This window comes from Sardina pilchardus, chromosome 15 (genome assembly GCF_963854185.1).
Source record: "Sardina pilchardus chromosome 15, fSarPil1.1, whole genome shotgun sequence".
NCBI lineage: Eukaryota > Metazoa > Chordata > Actinopteri > Clupeiformes > Clupeidae > Sardina > Sardina pilchardus.
Window position 1 is genome coordinate 3028646 of NC_085008.1, and position 25462 is coordinate 3054107.

The following is a 25462-nucleotide window of genomic DNA, read 5'->3' on the forward strand; positions in this document are numbered from 1 at the left end:
GCCGGAGAGCATCCTGTTCTCTCGAGTAAAAACATTGTTTTATCATTATGTGCAAAAGAAACAAGCTCAACTCAGCCCAATTAATTCCACATTGAGTGCGGTTCTATCGCTGCAGCGTTCCCACGTCCATTGTTAGCTTGCGCTAGGTCCCAAGCCCCGGTGCGCAGCCAGATCACAGACTGATCTGGTCAAGAGTCAGTTGCAATCTCGCTTAATCGGAATTCATTTTCCTCTGTCAGGATACTCGCAGGAAAATAGGTCCAAGTCCAATCTGGTTGACCTGTGTGCAGGCTGCAGTGCTCCGCTAAAGAGGTTGTGATGTGTACAGCACACCCTAGCCTACTGCCTTTACATCTCTTTTGTCCGCTCGCTTTATTGTTGTTGGTTGACTGTCTCGTGTCCATCGACACGCGCTGCTTGCCAGACATAAAGAGCGGCCAACTGTTGAAATTAGTCTTCACTTTGACTCCGTCTTTGACTAGGGTGTTGCGTTACAGCGCTCCATCAGGAACGCTAGCAAGCAGAGAGAGAGAGAGAGAAGGAGAGAGAGAGAGAGAGAGAGAGGGAGAAAGAAAAAAAGCCTGTGTTCTCTTTGAATGTTGCCCTGTTAACAAAAGAAGGATTGAGGACAGTAACTTTAGAGGCCATGTTTTAGAAGTCGGAGTCCAAAGTGCTTACACAGCTGTAGCTCAGGTTTAGTGTTGTCACACAAATGCTGCGTGTAGTCAGGAGACATATGCAACGCTGCATCTGGTAACCAGCACACTGTTGCTCTTGGCAAACACAGAGCAGGCAGGCCAGTATCAAGCGCTAGCTTCAGCCAGCGTCTGTATACAGTACATAAGATGGAAAGGTTATCACTGGAGTAGGAATAGCTTCGTCTACTGCTAGCTTTATTCATCATTTGTATACTACACATTGGATGGAAAAGTTCTCACTACAGTAGGAATAGCTTCATCTACTGCTAGTAGAGCTACAGCTAGCTACGACGTATTACATAGCGCATTGACAAATGTGCTACATTTGTTCACGGTGATTTATAAATCCAATAAGATTTTCCCCTCATGTGTCGGAGCTAGTTGATGTAATTTTAAGTGTTATCTAAACTATTACGATTTGAAGCAGTCCAGATACGCTATCAAATTGGCCGCATCATATTTCTTAACACGTTATCTTCTGAAAGGCCTCAGACATCTCGAGAGTGCTCAGAGCGGTGAAGAATCGCAGCAGCGCTGCGGCCAAATGTTTTGCTTCCTTTGTGCGTGGCCTGTGCTGCCTTTGGGGTTGAGGCACAGAGAGGGCACCGTGGAGACAAATGTACGTTTAAAGGATTACACTTTCCTCACAACATGGCAATAAGTCACTCAACTCACGGGAGGAAGCTGTTTACACTAAAACCCTCCGAGACACGCATACCATATTAAGTCATGGACATCTCCGAGACTGATGATTTTTCCTGCCTTCCCACATTGCGGTCTCTGATTAGGGGGACTGGGCAATGTTTATTTTAAAATCCAATTCATTTCAATATCCAAAAGCCTGATACCATATCACCCAAAGAACTGTCATAATACGGTATTAATCACTTATCTAAGAATGCTTTTGACCCCCCTTCCAATTAGAAAGCCTCAGAAGAATACAAAAGCTTTCTTCTTCCTTCTCTCTCTCTTTCTCTCTCTCTCTCTCTCTGTGAGGGCACAGATTAGGCAGTGTCCTTTTCCACTAAAAAGAATTAGAATAAAAAACGAAAACAAACATGAATGAGAAGACTAGACCAAGAGTGTGGTCCGGCGTCGTTTGATAAACCTTCTGGGGAGAGCCGTGTCAGAAGCGCTCACACACCCCCCTGAGATCTGAGGAGCCGAGGCAGAGCAAGGAAGGCCTCGGTCCAATTAAAACACAGGAGACACAGCGAGCCAGAGGAAACTGCTGCACCTCAAAGGCCGAGCGTTAAGGCAAAAAAGCTGCACAGCTTAGCCCACAACACACAGCAGAACACGGACACAAAGCTAGAACAAAGAGGACATGTTCAATACAGGAACAGAGCAAAGCAGGCTACAAGCGCTTAATGACCCCATTGTTAGCCCTGTGTCCTGATGCCATCACAGGGCCATGCTAATCACAGGGGTATGCTAATCAGATGGGTATGCTAGTCTAGCAGGTAGGAGGGCTAGACGCTCTTCTGATCAGCATACACACACACACAGACGGCATGCTACTGGGTGTGCAGTCTTTCCCCGCAGTTAAAATAACAATTAAGTGACAATGTTTAGGACTGAATGATCACAAATTGAAACTATTTTACATCTGCCACATAGCTCCATATCACTGAATTGATAGAAAAAAAGACTCCCATCTCCTATCAAAACAATCATTTAATATGTGAAAACTGAAATGGGTACTGATGAATTATACGCCTGGTGAATTATATGCCATAACCCTCGTTCCTCAGAGCCTGTTTCTACAGTCGGGTCCCAGAACTTGCTAGAATGTCCCTGTTATTGTCCTTATTTATTAGTCCTGGTCGTTGGGCATTGCCTGCGTGTGAGACAGCATTATGCCGTAATAGCTGCTGACAGCTTTGTGCTGGTCGTTGGACACTGTCTGCGTGTGAAACAGCATTATGCCATAATAGCTGCTGACAGCTGTGTGTTGCTCTTTATTCAGAGACTGGCGTCCATCATAAACACTGTGCATAGTTTAGTCATTTAGCTCTGACCAGCGTTCATCACAAACACTGTGCATAGTTTAGTCATTTAGCTCTGACCAGCGTTCATCATAAACACAGTGCATAGTTTAGTCATTCAGCTCTGACCAGCGTTCATCATAAACACAGTGCATAGTTTAGTCATTCAGCTCTGACCGGAGTGGCCAGGCTGGCTGTTCTATCGCCCCCATTGACATATCTGTTCTAGTGTCGTAGTGTTCTCTCGCCCACATGGCATATCTTTTCTAGTGTTGTAGTGTTCTATCACCTGCATATCTATTCTAGTGTCGTAGTGTTCTATCACCTGCATATCTGTTCTAGTGTTGTAATGTTCTCTCGCCCGCATATCTGTTCTAGTGCCGTAGTGTTCTCCCGCCCGCATGGCATACAGTATCTGTTTTAATGCCGTTGTGTTCTATCCCCTGCATATCTGTTTTAGTGTCGTAGTGTTCTCTTGCCCACATATCTGTTCTAGTGTCGTAGTGTTCTCTTGCCCACATATCTGTTCTAGTGCCGTTGCGTTCTATCACCTGCATATCTGTTCTAGTGTCGTAGTGTTATCTCGCCTGCACGGTTCCATCTGTTCCAGGAGATCATTTGGGCCGCTTGGTCGGGTGCCGTCCTGGCCTCCATGCCTAGATTTGTGTTGCGTAGCTGTGGATGCACTCTGTCTTTATGGGAGCCATAAAGCCTAATGCCTCCCCACAGCCTCCCCTCACAGCCAGCGAGAGCTATGGGATGAGGGTCCACCAGCCAGCTAAAGAGAGGGAGAGAGAGAGAGAGGGAGGGAGAGAGAGAGAGAAGGAGAGAGAGGAAAAACAAAAGAAAGCGATAAGCTATAGAGGAGAATATCGATCTTTCTGTCTAGATTTCCAGTGAGTTGGCCGGAATGAAGTGAGTGCTGGCTGATAGCCTTCATTAGACGTGATGGTGTGTCTGATATGAGATATCTGTTGGATGAAATATTCAGGAGATGAAAGAGCATTTTGCAGATTCACAAATCCCCCCATGTTGGTGTGCATGCAGAGCGAGGAGACAAGGAGGAGGAGAATATTCCCCATCTCCGCTCATTCAGCCCACAGAAGCCTGCGAAAATGCCAGATAGTTAGAAAACATTTTTTTTTTCTTTTTTAGATGTGTAGGGGAGTTGATAAAGCTGCTAGTATAAGAAATAGAAATCAATTTGTTTGGGTTTGCTGCTTTTAATTGATTTCCCCCAGTGAAGCAAGAGCTACAACGCTTTTTGCTTTTCCCTCACAGCTTTCTTTCCTTGCAGACCTGCATTTCTGCGGCTTTCTAAGCAGATCCACGGTGCGAACAGGTCTGCTGAGCGCAAGGCTGGGCCCAGAGTTGTGTTTCTGTTGAAGGTCAGAGAGGCGAATCAGGGAGGAGGCAGGAGTGAAGGGGCACAGGGGGGATAGCAGAAACACCGACCGACTGAGCAGTATCAAACTTTAATTGGGTCTCCGAAGTCATATCACAATCACCATTACAAGGAAATTAACATTCCCAAGGGTAGAACAAGCGAGGGGAGTATTCCCTGTCCACAAACTACGAGCAGTATTTTATGACGAAAGACTTGAGACTGCCATTTAGTCGGAGAAAAACCCCTCAAAACATCAAAAACAGGGCGAGGGGGGAATGTGTCTCGGGTATCTAGTTTCTTTTCAGATTTCCAGGCAATAAAATGAATTCTTGATGAGGGTTGTTGCCAAGTTCCTGAGCCACACATGATCATGTTTATGTTGTCTTTCTCCTGCTGTTTAAACACAGAAATCAGTCATGTGACTCAAATAAAAGCCTGTCATCATATATGCTATAAATAAATAATGGATAATTCATTAACTATTCGCCGACGTAATTGAAAACATGGATGGCTGGATCATGTTAAGAATACATAAAGACTGCTTCATGGCAAAACTATTCACAGCGTATGGCACAGATGTTCAGAAATATTTACTATATTTTTATAATGTTTTTTTTTTATAGTTTTACATCTCATTTACTTCTGCTGTTTATTCTTGCCAGAAAATATGTGATTAAAGTGTATTTCGGTAGCCAGTGGTTTGACAATTTTTTTCCAGGGGTCCACGGTGGGGTCGTAGGTGAAAGGTCGTGTGCGGTGGAGAGCAGGCACAGCTGTGTGCAATGAGAGGCAAATGTGCAGGCCACCCATGACCTCTGAAGTCGCCACTTCCCCAAGTCCTCCCCCCAAAACACATCTGCGGCTCATTGAGGTGCAGGCGGGTATCGGCGCTCCAGAGAATTCCTCCCTGATCGTTTGTTTTCTCACACACTGACCCCCAGACCCCACCCCCGGGGGTCACCCCCCCACCCCACCCCCCCACAGCGCCTGAGAGCTTAAACACTGTGAGCACTACAGGTCTACAGCGCCCGTGTTTTACAAGCCTTGCTCTCTCATCACTGAGGGCTAAGAACGTCATGCTCAATTAAGACTTAAGTGTGAGTGTGCTGTGTTGCGGAGGAGGTATGGGGGGTCCAAAGAATCCCTGTGAAATTAACACTTAAAGACGTTTTTCATTTGATTTCATAAATCAATAAATAAACAAACAGAAAACTAATGCTACTACATCTAACCTCCCGTGGTCTGCTGTTTAGAGAGAAAACAACCGCACTGCTATGCGTCTGAGGCTGCGAGCGCAGAGATCAAACACACGGTCCATCGGCCTGACCTCTCCTGCCGCTACTGCCCTCTCCTGCCACTACTGCCCTCTCCTGCCGCTACTGCCCTCTCCTGCCACTACTGCCCTCTCCTGCCACTACTGCCCCCTCCTGCCGCTACTGCCCCCTCCTGCCGCTACTGCCCTCTCCTGCCGCTACTGCCCCCTCCTGCCGCTACTGCCCTCTCCTGCCGCTACTGCCCTCTCCTGCCGCTACTGCCCTCTCCTGCCGCTACTGCCCCCTCCTGCCGCTACTGCCCTCTCCTGCCACTACTGCCCTCTCCTGCCGCTACTGCCCTCTCCTGCCGCTACTGCCCTCTCCATTAAGGCCCTGGGACCACAAAGACCGCGTCCCAATCACCATGGCTACTGCTCACAGAGGCCGCGTCCCAATCACCATGGCTACTGCTCACAGAGACCGCGTCCCAATCACCATGGCTACTTCTCACAGAGACCGTGTCCTAATCACCATGGCTACTGCTCACAGAGACCGCATCCTAATCACCATGGCTACTGCTCACAGAGACTGTGTCCTAATCACCATGGCTACTGCTCACAGAGACCGCGTCCTAATCACCATGGCTACTGCTCACAGAGACCGTGTCCCAATCACCATGGCTACTGCTCACAGAGACCGCGTCCTAATCACCATGGCTACTTCTCACAGAGACCGTGTCCCAATCACCATGGCTACTGCTCACAGAGACCGCGTCCTAATCACCATGGCTACTGCTCACAGAGACCGCGTCCTAATCAACGAATGTGTGAACTGGACCAGCACACCTGTAGGATTGTATGGTGTGTGTGTGTGTGTGAATGAGAGAGGGAGGCAAGTTCTGGAGAAAGTGTCATTTTGTAAACAAGACGAGCCAATTGCGTGTAATGGCTCCAGTGTGTCTGGTTAGCATGGTGGATGTCACTGTAGCTCTATCTAGCTAGCGCCTAGACACCCCACACCAATTAGAACTCTGTTGTCGAGGCTCATGGAACCTCATATGGATTTTTATAGAAGCTCATAAAGGCCAACGTAAAATAAACTATTTAACTTTGGCACCCAGCATGCACCTGTGCTATCACTCTTGTCTCTGATTCATTTACGACAGAGTTAAGGAATAAGTGGAATATGCATTAATTGCAACAGTAAACAGTTTACTAGCTTATTAAGACTTTCCACAACATCCACATCTGTAAGGGCTGTGCAGGTGGCGCAGTAGCCTTGTGCGCTGTTGTGTGTGTGCCGCTTTAAACCAGTCAAACGGGCGTTGTTGATGTCACTGTTAGTGCCATGGCTTTGTAAACGCTTGGCCTGGGTGGAATCCCAGGAGACCGCTGAACACCGTTGCCTTTTCAAAGCATCATTAACTGTCCTGTAAATGACCGATACTGTTTCGCAGCAGGTCAACGACTCACACACATGCGTGTACTATAGCGTGTTCTTTCTCGACTCAGCATGTTGTGTTTGGGCTGGTTTATGTTGACGTGTTTATGGTAAAGCCAGGCGTGCGTGCCGTGGCGTGCCGTGCCCCACCTGTTGTGGGTGCCCTCTCCATGCCAGCGCATGCTGATGAGCCGAGGCCTGCTTAATAATTGAGAGCGACGGCGCGTCTTCAAAGGCCAGGCAGCAGATGTCTCCAGTCTCCAGGGACCCTATCGCCGAGGAATCGATAAATAAGACAGTGTGCAGGAAACACAGATGGATGCGGTGAGCAGACACACACACACACACACACACACACACACACTACACACAGATACTACACACACACGCACACACACACACACACACACACACACACACACACACATTTACACACACATACACAGACACTCAGACACACACACACACACACAGAGACGCTCACACACCCATACACACACAGAGACACACACTGAGCCTCTCTCTCTCTCTGCTGCTGAGACAGGAGAGGGAAGATGAGACCTCCAGAGGGAGCCAGGCCTGGTTCCGGCTCAGGCCCAGATGAGGTGCAGTAGGATGGGCCTGTGGGGGGACACAGCACCCCTGGGGCCTCACGTGGCAACGGTGGGGATGCTTCACAACTGTGCTGAGAACACAGACGCGCATTGTGCACATTTTGTGTTTGGTAACTGACTAAAAACGTCCGTACATAAAGCGAGTGTGTGTGCGAAGATGACTACATCTTGCATCTGTACTGTACTGATAAGAAAGTTACTCAGTGGAGTTTTTCCACAGTTCAAGTGAAGTTTATAAAAAGCTCCAATACTTTCCACTGTTTACGTGATCCAAATGAGTGATCAGGATCTGGACTCCTTTTGCTGTGGTCCTTCTTTGGGACTGCATCTGAACAGTTACATGTGAGGTGTAAGAAGTGTGTGTGTGTGTGCGCGCGTGTTAGTTAGGTCTTTCATACACAAACACACTAATTAAGAAGTCTGCCGGGCTTCTCTTTTTCATCACCTATCCTCTACATTTACTTTGGGCACTATCACTGTGCAATAAATCACTTTCAAATTGAGCCACATCTTGACACCATCCCTGAAAATCTTTAAACAAATCAGCTCGCTGGCTTCTACAGACTGACGCAGTCAGCAGAGTGGCCTAGACACTATTGGTGAATCTGAATAGAAATTAAAAAAGGACTCTGCTGAATGGTTCCCAGGCTTCTCTAGAAAAAGAACAGCAGTCTGAACAGCAGCCTCGCACAGCAGTGTGCCAAACAGACGTTTACACGTTTCTAATGGCACTGTTGTAATGAGGAGGTACACCAAGTCATCAGAACTCGGGTCCAAACAGGCTCAGCACCAAAGAGAGTCTTCTCAGCCTGAGCAATATGTAGAGAGTCGCGTCTCAGCAAGCCATGATCAGAGTGTGCACAGCGCCACGGCAGAGGAAGATGGAGCTTTACCTATGCTTCTGCCAACTTCGTGAAAGTTGCATGGGCTGTTAGGAGACTAGATCAAAACAGAGCCACGCGTAAACACTGGGTTCAGACGAGCCCGTGTGTTTGTACAGGTGCCCCGTGTCTCATAATTGGAAGGATTAATTAGATCGACTAGAGCCAGGGAACTTCAGAGAGCCAGCTCGCTCACCCGCGCTGCGCGCCCCTTCAAAGTGACACGGCCGTTATATTTCATCCTGAAACGGCGTTTCAAACATTCTGCGCTGTAATTAAGGCAGAGCGTTGGGAGCTGGCGAGACACTCGGCTCCAGTTTGCTAAATACGCCGCCGCCGCCGCCACCACAGCTGACCGTGCCGGAGAGCGCTGTGTGTGTAAAAAGGGTGGAACAGCAAACACCTACCACATAAAAGCAGCACGCACGCAGCTACTGCCTCAGCAAACTACTGTCCCCAACTGAAATCCGCCACTCGGATGTTTACACATCTATACGACGTGTTTTAGCCTCTCAGTTATATTGGGTCCATGTAAACGGATGACAAGCCTCAGCCTATAAGCTTCCGCTCTGAACATAACAACAAAGCGAGCCTCACGTTTTATAAATGTAGACCTCCGTCGAGTAGTCAATTGAAGCGGTTTCTAAAGTTATCCTTTCCGTTTGTTAAATCGTGTGTGACCTCCCAGGACCTCTTAATGGAGCGGCTTTGCTTCATCATAACTAGTGTTAATAGCCATAAATATGCCAATGGGACACTGACAGCCCAGAGTGAGGTTAGGACAAGTGAAGTCCCTGGGCATGACTCGGCATGTGTGCCCACTGCCCTGGTCACATGACCCTGCAGAGATGGGATGGCGTGCGTGTGTGTGTGTGTGTGTGTGTGTGTGTGTGCAGTGCAGTTGAAGACTCACCATCTCTGGAGGCCAGGAGGAGACGGGCTCACCCTCTTGTGCGTGTGATGGAGGAGGGTTGGCAGCATGGCGGGTGAGGTTGCCCAGGGTATACCCACCCACACCGGGGAAATGAGGGTGCCCAGGGTATACCCACCCACACAGGGGAAATGAGGGTGCCCATGGTATACCCACCCACATAGGGGAAATGAGCCGGGCTGACGGCCTTCCATGACTCTTGTCTGACCTCTCGTCAAACAGCAGCGTCTAATTAAAAGCCTTCTAGTTCACCACGCACAGCCAAGGCCCTGTACTGCCTGAGAAACACTCTCCCTCCCATACACACGGCACAGGCACGCCTCACTTGGAAGAGTCCTCTCCCTCTCTCTCTCTATCGCTTACACTCTCTTTCTCTCTCCTTCTTTTCCTCTCTCTCACACTCACTTTCTTTCTCCCACACTCTCTCCTTCTTTCTCACACACACACTTTCTCACACACACACACTCTTTCTTTCTCTCTCTCTTTTTCTCAGGGTTTGGCCCAGGTCAGGGCTGGCAGGGGAAATCAGCATGAGCGTGTTCTTTGGGTGAGGAAGGTGTGTGAGGAAGGTGTGTGTGTGAGGAGGACCGCTGGCCGTGTACGAGTCACTAAAAATAAAAGCAGCAGAGTCGGTTAAATGCCAGTCAGCTAACGTTACCGCCAAACCATTCTGTATGCTAAACAAAACACAGTACCTGCTGCCCTACAATGGACAGCACTGGACCGTCCTTGGAATGAAGCTGGCGCTCAACAAGACGGAGTGTGTTTCACCAGCTGCTTTGCAAGTCTAATGGCCAGAGAGAAGTGTTTAATTAGACTTGCAAAAGCAGCCGTGATAATGGCTGGCGTTGGGCTGGGCCGCAGGGAGCACACACACACACACACACACACACACACACAGGGATCAGCGCTGCTCTTTCATGAATTATACTCGCCTCTTGTTTTATCAGCACACAACAGGGTAAAAGCATTTGGCCTTTCAGTCGTACAACATCAATTCTTGGGACAAGCCTTGAGAGAAGGAGAGAGAGAGAGAGAGAGAGAGAGAGAGAGAGAAAGAAAAGGAGCAGAGCGCAGAAGCAAAGAGAGATTAGGTATTAGAGAGAGAAGAGAGGACGAGAGTGAGAGAGAGAGAGAGAACAAGAGAAAGGGGGAAGAGAGAGGGAAAAGTAGGGATGGTGAAGCCAGAGAGGGAGAGAGAGAGAGAGGAAAAGGGAGGGATGGTGAAGCAAAAGAGGGAGTAAAAGAGAGAGAGAACAAGAGAAAAGGGGAAGAGAGAAGGAAAGGGAGAGATGATGAAGCCAGAAAGGGAATGAGAGAGAGAGAGAGCGAGGGAGGAGAGTCGAAGCGAGGGAGAGAGAGAGCGAGTGAGGGAGGAGAGGCGAAGCGAGGAGTGGAGGGAGGAGAGACAAAGCGAGGGAGAGAGAGCGAGTGAGGCAGGAGAGTCGAAGCGAGGGAGAGAGAGAGCGGGCGAGGGAGGAGAGACGAAGCGAGGGAGAGAGAGAGCGAGTGAGGGAGGAGAGGCGTAGCGGGGCAGCTGAATGGCTGCTCTGTTCAGGCCGCACCTCTGAGACGCTGCTGCTGCTGCTGCTGGGGCCGGATCAGCTTTCTCCAGACACAGCACAGTCAAGAGTTCTGATGTTTCAATCAGGCATTAATGAGGCCCTCTCTACCCAGGGCCCTTTATTTACAGCAAGACACCGCCTCTGTTCTGGGGCCGCCCAACGACTGGGGATGGGGCGGAGGTGGGGTGGGGTGGAGTGGAGTTGAAATGTTCTGTCTAGTGTGTGTGTGTGGGGGGGGGGGGGGGGGGGCAGAGCCCCAGCTCTGCTGAAGCTTTCAATGTGCAGATGAGGGCGGTGGAGTTGAAATGCTGTCTAGTGGGGTGATTGGGGGGGGGGATAGCAGATGAGGCCAGTGAGTGGTTTGTAAAGGAGATTATATAAGCTTTGAAATGTCACGTATTCTCCTCTGAATGGTCAAAGCGCGGCTCTCTCACGGTCCAGTCGGAGAGGAGCGGCCGCTGATCCGCCAGATGGGCGACGTCCAAGCGCGCCGGCCGCTGGCGTGTGTCAACACCGGTATCATCTGCGGCAGCCGCGGCGACGCTGGCTTTGTGAACGCGCCCCGGTGTCTTCCACTCCGTGGCTTTGAAGATGGCACTGACACCCACGGCCTGCCCGCACCCAACACCCAACACGGCGGACTGCTGACAACCTGAAACGGCCGACGGATCCACAAGGCCCCCATTGTAGCGCTGGCTCAGGGGGAAATTAGAGACAATAACCTCCATGCATCACAGGGGGGGAGTCTTTTGTTATTCCAATTGCTTGCTGATGATAGGCAATTTGTCATGTTTGAGAGAAGCCCCAAGGCTGTGTGTGCCATTACTGTGAAGAGCTGCTGTGTTGCCAGCCAGGTAGGCACCAATGACAAAGTGGAGTTATTGTATTTGTTTTATTGATGACATGACATTTTCTAAGTGTCTCCCAAATATACAAAACTATTTGTTTTGATTGTACACGGAATAGAAGACACACTCTTACATTGGCACATTCTAGCCAATGATAAGTAGGTGGATGTACAATGTACGGCACAACTGTCACAGCTATTATCTCACAGCCTAGCTGTTGCCTCCTGTGTATATGGAAGAAAAGCATCCCTTTGATCGTCGATGTGTCTCTCCATAATCAAATCACTACCCATTTTGTCAAATTAACTTTGAAAAATTATACCTTGTTAAAGTTGCTCAACCCGTATAGTATAACATGTCGTATTAACTTTGATCTAGTGCAAATTTCCTGTGAGATTGGTCTAAATAGTCCCACAGACTATTACAGGTAAAGCCGTCTATCCCTGTGAATGCTAACCAGAAAATAACACATTTGACTTTGATGGCAGAAATCCCCCGTAATGGAGTCGGTTACTGGCTCTGACACGGAGGGCCTGGTGGGTGTGATAAATTCTAGCTAAGTGCTGCGGTGTGTTTCCTCAGCAATTTGGTTTCCTGCCTGTTCACTCACTCTTTCCGCTCTCGTCCGTACCCACAGGAGCCGCTGCAGGACCCCCACAATCCCACCTCAGCCATTAGGCAGATGCTTTACGTGTGAACGCACAGCTTCCATAGCCCCTGCACACTCTCCACCTATTAGGACCAACATACATCAACCTGTTATGGTGTGTCTCATGCTTCCGACTTTACATGTGGATATCTGCTCCAACCAACCTCTAACCAAGGTTGGTGGGTTTTTTTTTATTATTATTATTATTTTTATTTTTTATTTTGTTTGTTGTTGTTTTGTCTGCAGTTTTATTACCTCTTTTCATTGTGTTTCATTACAGTTGAGTTAAATCGGACCAACTGTTTGCTCTGGTTGTTTACAAACTGTACTTTAAAATAGAGCCTATCTCCAGTTGTGTCCTGGGTAAATAAATTGGCTAAATGAAGCCTCACTTGATGTGGGGCAAGTTAACTGCCCCGGCGGGAGCCACAAGAAAGGCCCCGGGGCCCGCGAGGGTGGTTGCTAGCATGTCGCCGTAACGTGCTCCTTTGAAGAGTACAGTCCTCGGTCAGTCCTTTCTCCTCCCAGCCCACCTCACCACCGGCAGCCTGGACACCCAAAGGTCAAAGCGACGCAATTGAAGTGGGTATTTGACAAGATGTAAGTAAGTGAGGCCAGACTCGGCGCTCGGCGCGGCAGCCAGAAACAGCTGAGTGGAATGGGGCGATAAATAAAAGGGGCTTTGTGCCTGACGGAGCTGGGAGGGAGCGCTCAAGGACGCCTCTCGCTGGAGTGACTGCTGCCTCCTCCATGAAAAACATATTTCTTGGCTGCTTAAATTACTTCTGCCAGGCGAAAAGAAAATAAAAAAATCCAGAGACCCCTCAGCCGTCCTGAGCAGCATGTTTGTGCTTTTTCGCCCCCATTTTCTCTCTTGTCAAATAAATACTTTAGGAATCTGTCATACTTGAGAAGTAAACCACCTTTGCTGCCATGTTGTCTTCCCTGGAAGTGCTGTTAAGTGTAGTGCAGACTCGAGTCAGAGGCTCCGGGAATTGGACCGAGCAGTTAATTTACACAAGTCGCTTCACTCCCTTTTGACCTCCGATGTTCTTCACAAACCCAAACATCTCTGCAGAGAGGTGACACCCACTCCAGATGGGGGCGCTTGTAATCAGTGGATATTATCCATCACCTGGTGAATACCCTGTTCACAATAGCTAACATATCTTTTTCAGGAAGAGGAGTGTACAAATTCAACCCAGTCAGTGTCGCGGGTGGCTTTGGGTATTAAATGAACGAAAATTAGAAACTAGCATGACGGTGGGTGATAGGTGAAAGAAACTGTTTTTCTGTTTTTAGCTCATTTAAGAACTGGACACCGAGTGAACTCAATTAAATGATGGGCAAAATGTGAAGTGTAAAGGCTAATTTGATACTTTGGCCAAGTTTATTATTTAATTTAATTCCATGAGCAAATGCTGCTGGGTCAGCTCAGTACGTCTACAAACCACACAATACAGCCTTCAAGAGACGAGTCACTTTAATTGTTCCCTGAACAGTATTCCTGGCTGTGCATGTCAAGAAGCTCTATACATTTGAAAAAAAAGCTATAATTGACTCCTCATATTGTAAAGTCTATTTACAGATGCATCATCATGCACATTTATTGGATGAGCTTAAAAGTTCAGGACGACCGAGTTATGGGAATATGGAGAATTTGTGTTTGGAAATTCTCTCTGACACGAGATCAGAGGCTGCAGTCGACTTCTAGTTGAGCAATTAGACTACAGATGGAAACTGAATTCCATTTCCTTTACTTCAATCTGCATAATTAATATCAGATTTATACCAAAGTGGTCACAAGAGATGTGGTTTCAGCCCAGAGAAACAGCAGCCTTGAGAATGAAGACATCCTACAGGACAGGACAGGACAGACCGAGAGAGAGAGCTGAGAGGGGAGTTGAGAACCGAGTGTGCCACTGTGGATGAGATTTCCAGGCTGCGATCGCTTCTCATGTCAAGAGGAGAAGAAGCATGTCAGCCCCCAGAAGGATAGTCTAGGGAGCAAAGACTCAGTCAGTTCCTCCCCCCCGGAGAAATCATCTCTGTCTCTGCGTCCTCTCACAAAAGAGTTGTATGAAGCTGGAGAGGGCTGATCTCTGTCTCTGCGTGCACGGAGGAAGAGTCATATCTAGCTGGAGAGGGCTGATCCATGTCAGGCTGGAGAGGGCTGATCCATGTCAGGCTGGAGAGAGGGCTGATCCATGTCAGGCTGGAGAGACCTGCTGGAGCTCATTGGCTGGAGACAGAGTGTAGTGAGATCAGAGACTCGTCAGTGTTAACAGGGTGTACAGTACATTAGCCCAATCGCGACGGTCTGGAAACCCCGCTCGCATTACATCCATTCTGCCACGTTTTTTGGACTGGCTGATTAGCGACCAGTGAGGCTGTGATAACATTGCAGTCAAGCGGTGGTTTTGAAATGCAGTAACAGCAATGTTACTACACAGAACTAGACTAAACAAACAACACCAAAAACAGCAATGTTACTACACAGGGCTAGACTACACAAACAACACCAAAAAGCAGCAATGTTACTTCACAGAACTAGACTAAACAAACAACAACAAACTGCTATAGTACATAGAGCCAATAAAGACAAACAGATAATGAAAACAAAAAATAGCAATGTTACTACACAGAGCTTACCAAAGACAAACAAAAACATAGCAATGTTACTAAGAGTTCGACAAAAACATACAAAAGATAGCAAAAAAACAAACAAGCATCTGAAATAGCAATGGCAGAAGTCATTGGAGGATTGTAAGAAGTAAGAAGAATGTAGCCTACAAATGTACTGTATGCACCAAAGGTAAAAACATTGTTTCCTTATTGCCAATGTGGTTTGGGAAAGACTTAAATCTGATATGATCAGCTTTCACTACGGAGTGGGAGTCCCACGCTGATCAATGGCGATCGGTTCGAGGCCGGTTCGTTGGTTTCCAAATAAACGTGAACTATAGGCCCATTAGGATGTAAAGACTGGAAACAATCCCCAATGGAGCATGCCCAGCCCTTATACGCAGACTGATTTGATTCATCAAGTGTGGGCAAAGGTGTATGCAACCTGCTGCACACAATTTCTTTTGGTCACGGTTTGAATCTCAGTCTGCCAGCAGTAATAGCGGAAGATCAAACTTCAAAATCCACTTCAAAAGCTTCACAACGTCACGTGTAAAATTGGAGAAAGAGACAGACGGATATGCTAGCAACACAAACGCAGCATAGCAGACTGAAATCCACAGTGAGGCAAAAGCACGACATCATAGTGAAACTATCTCACACTGTGTAACTCCGTGAGCCGTCGGCCAGCGTGGAGCTCAGAGGAGTCGGGGAGAGGGCCAGAAAGCAAACAGAGCGGCGCCTAGCGTAGCCTAGCGTAGCGTTAGCGGGACATCGGCGCGGCTCTGATTGGGAATGAGCGATCCCCTTAATTTGCGTCTCATGTGATCCTCGGGGTGCTCAGCTGCGCCCCGTCCCAGCTACAGCATCATTACGGGGAAGACAGAACCAGCTGGAAATCTAGGTCACGAGCTTTAACGTTGAAACAGCACTCCAGGATACACTCCGTGTCTCTCTGTCTCGGACTAATCGCCGCCTATTAACCACCGAGTCCAGCACTTCATGGACGCAAGAAAGCGGTGGAACTACGCCCAAGAAAAATACATGGCAAGCCTGACCAAATGTCTATGTCAAGTTCTTTTTTGGATTTTCTGTTGCATTTTTTGTTAAGTGAAGTGGGATTTAGTAGGTGAAATCAGCACAATATTTTCTGTCTCAGATCATAGAGAAGGCAGAAAACAAATGCATCATCTAGAGGGAATTAGTCCTTGCTCAGTAATCCTGTTTTGGCAAAGTTGCCATTGTTCTTATTTGTGGCCTTTTTTCCCTTTCTGAATTATTTCCTCTGAGTTTACATAGAATCTCTTGGTATCATATTCCCCTGGGTTGGGTTTCTCAGTCACCGTGCGAAAGACTAAAGACTCCAGCAAAGCGCCACCTTTGATGGTATTCCTGTAATTCTCCTCACGTGCCAGCCCGCTCATACCTGGGTAATTGTGGCGGCCACAACATTGCCTGCGGAAACCGAGCCACTTTAGAAGTCCCTCTGAAGGTTCCATTGTTTTGGTTCGGGACCTGAAAACAAACTGCTCTGGTATCGCCCCGGTCATCAGTCTGCCACTCAAGCGAAGTGACATGTTTAAAAGAACCTGCATCAAATTTAAACATTTACTGGTAGAGAGGAACAAAAGTCCAAGACGCAGCGATTGCCTCTTCATGCCAGAGCTGATTTGGGGCGCCAAGGTCTAAATTGGTTTACAAGTTGATGTATTAGAAAAACACTGATGAAAACATAATGAAAAACATGGCTGTGGCTCGGCCAGGCCAGAGACACGGTATTAAATGCAGAGCGGAGGGCCAGTGCGTTCCCTCGCTCAGAGAAACACTCTAATGCCTTCCAGATGGCTGTGCTACACACTGTGGCGTTTGAGCGGACACCGGCCTCGCCTCACGCCGTTATCACCTCGTATCGGCGGCCCCTGTGCGCTCGCTAATGGCTGGTTGATAAGGGAACGTGGCAGGAACGATCCTGAGAGCCGTCGCTCGTCTGCCTGTCGGAGGTGGACGGTCCACGAGAGCGAGCGGCCGTCTGGTATCTGCACAGTCCATCTCTGCTGAGGCGAATGCACCGCTGACTCACACGCATTGCTTGAGGTAGAATAAGCGTGATAACGAAGAGCCAAGAGGAAACATTCTCCCACAGTCTGGGTAGAACTAGGTCTCCCTGCAGCTCTAGGACCAATGAAATGAGAGAGACGGATTTATGGAATGCATGCGAGCTGAAAACCGAACAAAACAAATCTGTTTGAAGGCAAATGGGAATGAGGGAAGTAACAACTACGTCATTGTTGATGAAGCAGAAATACCAAACAGTTCTTTTGTCTGTTTGTTTTTACAGTATCTGCGACCAGTAAACAACTCCTTGGTTATTTCAGTCTGGGAAACATCTCTGGGTAGAGCATCCCTCTCTTGTCAGTTCTCCCTCCTCTGTTCTCTTTTTTCCTCTCCTCTCCTCTTCCCTCCACTCCTCTCCTCTCTTCTTTTCTCCCCTGCTCTTTTCTCCTCTCCCCTTCACTTCTCTCCTCTCCCCTCCACTCCTCTCCTCTCGCCTCCTCTCGCCTCCTCTCTTCTCCTCTCCCCTGCTCTTTTCTCCTCTCCTCTCTCTCACATCTGCAATTCGGATTCTTCGAGGGCAGTCAGGCATATCCGTCGCAGCACCTGACAAGCCCATCCTATAAAGGCAGGTTTCCATGGCGAGGGGGGGGAGATTGACGGGAGACATTTGAGCAGGACCAGAGCTCATGTTTAATTCTGTCCGCAGCCTCCCCCCCCCCCCACCTGCACTTCCATGAAGCCCCAGGGAGCTGCGATGTGCCCGGGGTTTGAGTAGCTCCTCTGTCCATCACAGGCTGTATTTGCCCCTCTGGAACTCTCAATGTGTTTTATAAGAGCACTAAGAGATAGAGGGGAGCCTCGCTGGCCACAGGGGACCAATGAGAGCGCCGCGCTGATGTCACCCATAAGCACCACACACGATGGAGGGGAGATGGAGGGAAGGGCATCGTCAAGTCGTCTTACCCTTCATCTGTCGCTCTCTCTATCCCTCTCTTCATCTGTTGCTCTCTCTATCCCTCTCTCCTTTTCTTCCTCTGTCCATCTTTGTCAGAGCGAGCGAGCGAGACCGTGTTGAGTGGATATGCATTTACACTCAGATCCATACGTTAAAGGAGCAGTATTGAGTGGATATGCTTTTACACTCAGATCCATACGTTAAAGGAGCAGTGTTGAGTGGACATGCCCTTACACTCAGATCCATACGTTAAACGAGCAGTGTTGAGTGGATATACGTTTACAGCAGTGTTGAGTGGATATTCCTTTACACTCAGATCCATACGTTAAACGAGCAGTGTTGAGTGGATATGCGTTTACAGCAGTCTTGAGTGGATATGCCTTTACACTCAGATCCATACGTTAAACGAGCAGTGTTGAGTTGACACACATTTTACACTCAGATCCATACGTTAAACGAGCAGTGTTGAGTGGATATGCTTTTACACTCAGATCCATACGTTAAACGAGCAGTGTTGAGTGGATATGCGTTTACACTCAGATCCATACGTTAAACGAGCAGAGGCGGGGAGTTCAGAGAGCCCTGCGGAGCTGGCGTATAGATTACAGCCATAGGACCACCCCTGCGTGGAGGACTAGCACTGAGGTGGACGCTGGATGAGGTGATGTGTGTGTGTAAGTGGCACTAGACACACACCTGTGGGGTGCTGCTTATTTCTGATCAGTCTTCACACACAACACACACTCTCCTCCATCCAAAGACATATCAGAAGTCCGTCTAGCCATGTTAAATATGAATTATGTCATTTCTGTGGTCAGTTGTAATGTTTCAGGGTCTATAAATGCTATAATCATTGGAGACTGCGTCAACAAATCAAAAGATTTGAAGTGTAAATAGTAGACTTTTTTAGCCCCCAGGTTACATGTACGTAGTAGATATAAAAGTATTTATATATTTGAGAACAAAAGTTCCTTTAGTCTTACACTTGGTCCTTACCCATACCCTAAAAGCTTCAGTGATGTAAACACTTGCTGGAGTTATTTCTTTAACAGAAACTGCTCATAAATCCTCAGTGTTTTCTTAGCGAGGAGACACAAGATGGCAGGTTTTCATGCGGCAGCGTTCGCCTTTGCCTTCGCCCTCGTGTGCGCACCTCTGCGCCGTGATGAACGTGGCCATTAATCACCACGGCCTGATTTCTGTAAACAGTTATCGATGGGCCACGCTGTCTTATTGTCAACAGCCTCGCGTGCTGTTTACGCCAACGCGCGCCCGTGTAGCCTAGCGCCACGGACGGCTAATTAGAACCCCCACACACCAGGGACTCATTCCAGAGCGGGGGCGGGGGGGCAGGGGGGGTGGGGGCAAGTGGAAAAGGAACTCCAGAACTCCAGGGAGAGATGTTGGGAGTGTGTGTGTCAGGACCCTTTTGATTAGGAGTGGAGGAGTGTGTGTGTGTGTGTGTGTGTGTGTGTGTGTGTGTGTGAGAGAGAGAGAGAGAGGGAGGGAGAGGGAGGGAGAGAGAGAGAGGGAATGTGTGTGTGTGTGTGTGTGTGTGTAAGAGAGAGAGAGGGAATGTGTGTGTGTGTGTGTGTGTGAGAGAGAGAGAGAGAGTGTGTATGTGTGTGTAGTGTATGCATACAGGGGAGAATTGGAGGGGAGACTGTGATGAAAAGTGTCTGTTTTTCACAGTCCAGACAAAAGAAATTCAGGAAGGAGTTGATGCATGGACTGTTCTTTTGCATTTGAAAGTGAGTCTTGTGCTAGTTTTATGAAAATAAGATGAAAGTACATTCTTCTGAGAATATTCTCTCTCTCTCATTTACTCTCCCTCACACACACACACACACACACACCCTCCCTCCCTATCTCTCTCTCTTTCTCCCTCTACCTCTCTCTCTCTGTCAAACGTGTGCACGCACGCATACACACACATACACACAAACACACACTCACACACAGCCCAGTGCTCTGTACCTTATGTTCATTCAGAAGTAACCTCGAAAGACTCAGAACAAAGGAATGTGCTGGACACAGAAATTGATGCAGGTTTAAAAATAGCCTTCTGGTGAAAAGCAGGGGCCTCGTTGTACAATTAAATTCCGTTTAAAGTCTTCAAAGTGTAAACAGAGCAGTGGAGGAATTACAGTTTATCGATGCCATACCGCTGGGGTTCAAAGCCTTCCTCGCAGACAGGCGCTCTCCCGTCGCTGTGAGACTGCTTTGGGCCTAATTGTCTGCGCCTTAGACGGCTGCCAGAGAGCTGCTGATTGGTAGATGGCTGCCAGAGAGCTGCTGATTGGAGGACTCATCCTGCCCCTGCGCAGCTGCGGAAGAAAGGACTCGCCCGTTTTCACAGCGTTGCAACTTTTCAAACCTCTTCAGAGCGGTCTGGGCAAACATTTACATTAGTTCCGCTGAATAGGGAGAATGGCAGAGAGGAGTGTGGAGAGAAACCTCTGGACTTAGAGTCGTGACACAGCGTTTGTTTATGTTGCATCAACTTGAGGACGTGAGGCCTGGACACAAGCCAGCGCTGATAAGAACTGGGGATTGGTGAAGTGGCCACTTCGGGGAGTTATAACGTCAATAACAAAGATGTCAATTAGACACGTCTAAAAGAGAAGGGAAGCCAAGGTGTTTTGCAGGAAGGAACTCTCCTTTAACGTGGTAAACATGCAAACATGGTGCACTGCTCCTTTAATGCGGTTAACACAGTTGGAGTGGTGCACTGCTCCTTTAATGCGGTTAACACACTTGGAGTGGTGCACTGCTCCTTTAACACAGTTGGAGTGGTGCACTGCTCCTTTAATGCGGTTAACACAGTTGGAGTGGTGCACTGCTCCTTTAACGCGGTACACACAGTTGGACTGTGCACTGCTCCTTTAACGCGGTTAACACAGTTGGAGTGGTGCACTGCTCCTTTAACCCAGTAAACACAGTTGGAGTGGTGCACTGCTCCTTTAACACGGTAAACATGCAGACAGAGTTGGAGTTGTGCACTGCTCCTTTAACACGGTTAACACAGTTGGAGTGGTGCACTGCTCCTTTAAAGCGGTACACACAGTTGGAGTGGTGCACTGCTCCTTTAACGCTCTAAACACAGTTAACACAGTTGGAGTGGTGCACTGCTCCTTTAACACGGTACACACAGTTGGAGTGGTGCACTGCTCCTTTAACACGGTTAACACAGTTGGAGTGGTGCACTGCTCCTTTAACCAAGTTAACACAGTTGGAGTGGTGCACTGCTCCTTTAACGCTCTAAACACAGTTAACACAGTTGGAGTGGTGCACTGCTCCTTTAACACAGTTAGAGTGGTGCACTGCTCCTTTAACACGGTTAACACAGTTGGAGTGGTGCACTGCTCCTTTAACGCGGTAAACACAGTTGGAGTGGTGCACTGCTCCTTTAACTCGGTTAACACAGTTGGAGTGGTGCACTGCTCCTTTAACACAGTAAATACAGTTGGAGTGGTGCACTGCTCCTTTAACACAGTAAATACAGTTGCAGTGGTGCACTGCTCCTTTAACACGGTACACACAGTTGGAGTGGTGCACTGCTCCTTTAACACTGTTAATACAGTTGGAGTGGTGCACTGCTCCTTTAACGCGGTTAACACGGTTAGAGTGGTGTACTGCTCCTTTAACACAGTTGGAGTGGTGCACTGCTCCTTTAACACGGTAGTTGGAGTGGTGCACTGCTCCTTTAACTCGGTTAACACGGTTAGAGTGGTGCACTGCTCCTTTAACGCGGTTAACACGGTTAGAGTGGTGTACTGCTCCTTTAACACAGTTGGAGTGGTGCACTGCTCCTTTAACACAGTTAACACAGTGGTGTACTGCTCCTTTAACCCTCTAACCGCCCGGGGTTTTTTGGATTTTTGCATAAAAAATTCAAAAGGCCATGGCTTGAAAGTGGTCAGAGATAAAGTCCTACTGTAAATGTGAAAATCATTGAGTATGAACTAAAGTTTATAAAGGGAGTAAATTTACTCATCTAATTTGCATATTATGACGTCACAGGATGGCAATAGCGTCAAATTATGCACATTTCAGTAAATACTGATTGTTGAACACATTTGAGCAGTTTTACTTTGATTTTTGTAATTTCTCCGACATAACCAACAAACAGGACCACAGCCACATGTAAACCAACAATAGTAAACTATTAGTATGATCACAATCCCTATGTTACTATATAATAAAGTAGCCTGGTCAAATCAGTTCCTATCGCGGATGACTTTGTAGTTCTTCAGAGCCCTATTTTTACTAGACCTGCTGTCTGTACCATGTCAATTACAGACACTATCATCATGATTATCACTGGCACCAAGCACACCATGCTTATTTGAACCCTTTGGTCAACATTGCTGCAGGTAAACATTGACGTACACACGCAAAGACCCACCTCCATTCACAGACGCATCTTTACTGTCACTGCCAATGAACGACCGATCATAATCTCCAAAAGGCAGATATTCTCCTTCAGAATCAGAGTAAGTGAATGGCAGACCCAAGACTTCATAACACACGACTTTGTTTTTTAACATTTGCCGTTTTTCTGCTTCAATTTGTGCATAGCGATCGCGCATTTCACTTCCGCGTTATAAACAGGAAATGCGTCTTTTTTTTTTGTTTCTCGCGAGTAATACAGGCACTTCCTGAAAACTTTTTTACTCGAATTTGGGCTTGAATCGAAGCTCTGGATGTCTGCCAACTAGTGGTGGAGAGTACAAAGGCAATTTGTCACCCTACTCGGATCTACCGTCTGTTTTAATCAGTGATGTTGCTTGTCGCCGTACGGCGCCTTGGGCGGTTAGAGGGTTAACACAGTTGGAGTGGTGCACTGCTCCTTTAATACAGCTGGAGTGGTGCACTGCTCCTTTAACACAGTTAACACAGTGGTGCACTGCTCCTTTAACACAGTTAACACAGTGGTGTACTGCTCCTTTAACACGGTTGGAGTGGTGCACTGCTCCTTTAACACAGTTAACACAGTGGTGTACTGCTCCTTTAACACGGTTGGAGTGGTGCACTGCTCCTTTAACACGGACTGATTCCCACTGACAGAGCCGCCTGGGCAGCATTACTCCACACTGGCCTGTCTCCTGCTGGCATGCTGGCCCAGAGAGATGTGTTAATGTTAACCCCCCCACACACTCACACACACACACACACACACACACACTCACACACACACACACACTCACACACACACACACACACACACACACACACACACACACACACACACACACTCACACACCCCCACACACACACACTCACACACACACACACACACTCACACACTTACACTCACTGGACACACACTCATATGCCGAGGGAGCACCTTTATTTGATTTACATGCCTCTCTCCAGAAATCAGCAGTGAGGTGGCATCTGGAAGTCATAGTCCCTCTCCAGGGGAGTCCAGGGAGGAGGTGGAGGAGGCAGCAGGGGCCTCAGCGCGCTCCGTTAGGGTTCCTTAGGTACTCAGCGAGTTCCGTAGGGTTCCTTACAGATGGCTTTCAGTGAGGTCTTTTAGGGTTCCTTACAGGTAGTTCTCAGTGAGGTTTATTGGTGTTCTTTTTAGATGGCTCTCAAAGAGGGGTTCCTTACAGATGGTTATAAGTGAGGTATGTTAGGGTTCCTTACAGGTAGTTCTCAGTGAGGTTTATTGGGGTTCCTTATAGATGTCTCTCAAAGAGGCCCGTCAGGGTTCCCTACAGATGGTTCTAAGTGAGGTCTGTTAGGGTTCCTTACGGATGGCTCTCAGGGAAGTTTTTTAGGGTTCCTCACTGATTGCTTTCAGTGAGGTCCTTTAGGGTTCCTTATACATGTCTCTCAGAGAGGTCTGATAGTGTTCCTTACAAATGGCACTCAAAGAGGCCCATTAGTGTTCCTTACAGATGGTTCTAAGTTAGGCCCGTTAGGGTTTCTTACAGATGGTTCTAAGTTAGGTCCGTCAGTGTTCCTTACAGATGGCTCTGAGAGAGGCCCGTTCGACCTCTTGCTCTTCCCCTCTGACACAGCTAATAGCAGCACAAGTTGTTCGGGGGGTTCTGGTCAGAGGTTGCTCTGTGTTTCTGGCCTTCTGTGGCACGCTGCTCTCAAGCTGCCAACACCCACAAACATCAGCCTCCAGCACAACCAGCAGCGGCAGCTCTGTGTGAGAGAGAGAGTGTGTGTGTGTGTGTGTGTGTGTGTGTGTGAGACAGAGAGAGAGAGAGAGAGAGAGAGAAAGAAAGAGAAAGCATGTGTGTGTGTGTGTGTGCATCAGTTTCCAGCCAAACCAGCACCAGCAGCTCTGTGAGAGAGTGTGTGTGTGAGAGAGAGAGAGAGAGAGTGAGTGTAGGTGTGTGTGTGTGTGTGTGTGTGTGTGTGTGCGTGTGTGTGTGTGCATCAGTTTCCAGTCCAACAGCACAGGCAGTGGCATTGCAGGAGACGGGGAAGTCGTTGGGTGCAATTTGCCTGCGAGACAATGGCCCTCTTCCTTCCACCAAGCACCTCCTGTAAGACGCACCCCACCCCCTACACACACACACACACACACACACACACACACACACACACTTTCCGCGCTGTCCTGGAGCCCGGCCAACTCTTTAAGGACTGGAGATAAATGCTTGTGTTAGACATTCTTCTCCTGAGCAGACTCTCAGAGCCGCAGCGAGCGCACGCTCAAGTGAACTGGGCGACGAGAGAGCGGCGGCCATTAGAGATAAATCTGCTCAGAGGCTAGTTAACTCCAGGTGGAGATGGAGCGGCTGATATGACGCTATTCCCAAGTGTCCGTGCTCCCTATCGCTGAGCCGAGCCGAGCGGCGGGGTTTGCCAGGGTGAGGCAGTGAGGGAGTTGTGGTTGGCACAGGGGTTTGCCAGGGTGAGGCAGTGAGGGAGTTGTGGTTGGCACAGGGGTTGCTGCCACACTCTCTCAGCCACTCCAGAGAGAAGTGCTGCTTTTGTTTCAGCAGCTCTGGGTGAGTGCGCTGGTTCTCTCTCGCTAGTTACTCAACAGTGGGTGCCTCTCATCATGCCTCCTCGATCCTCGATGCTCGATCCTCGAGGGGCGTTCCCACTGATCTATAACTAACACTGGATAGACTATCCCATTGTTTCCCCCCCATCATTCTTTATGTAGATCAGTGAGGATCGAGGCATCGAGGAGCGAGGGAGGACGTATAAACGCTGTGAACACCAGTGGGGGCTGAAGTGTGAGACATGATCACGCAGACACAGGTAAACACAAAAGCTAAATCACTCGTGATGTGAAGTGGCCATGACCTCTTTAATTAAAGGTTGGGTACGGAATTAGCTAAACGGACGGCAGAGTTTGAACATATACAACCTCAAGTCCCGCCCTCCATGCACGAGCGACAATTCAAATGCGCAGCGCGAGAGCGAGCCAGGCTAAATGAAATGCCAGCCTGGCGTCTACAGTACTATGAGCTCTAGTCTCCATACAATCACTCACATCAACTTCCCCAATTACATTCTTTATTCACCTCCAAAGGGTTGTAGTACATATGGTTCAGTAGCCATAGGTGTGTATATTTGAACAGAATCTGGTTTG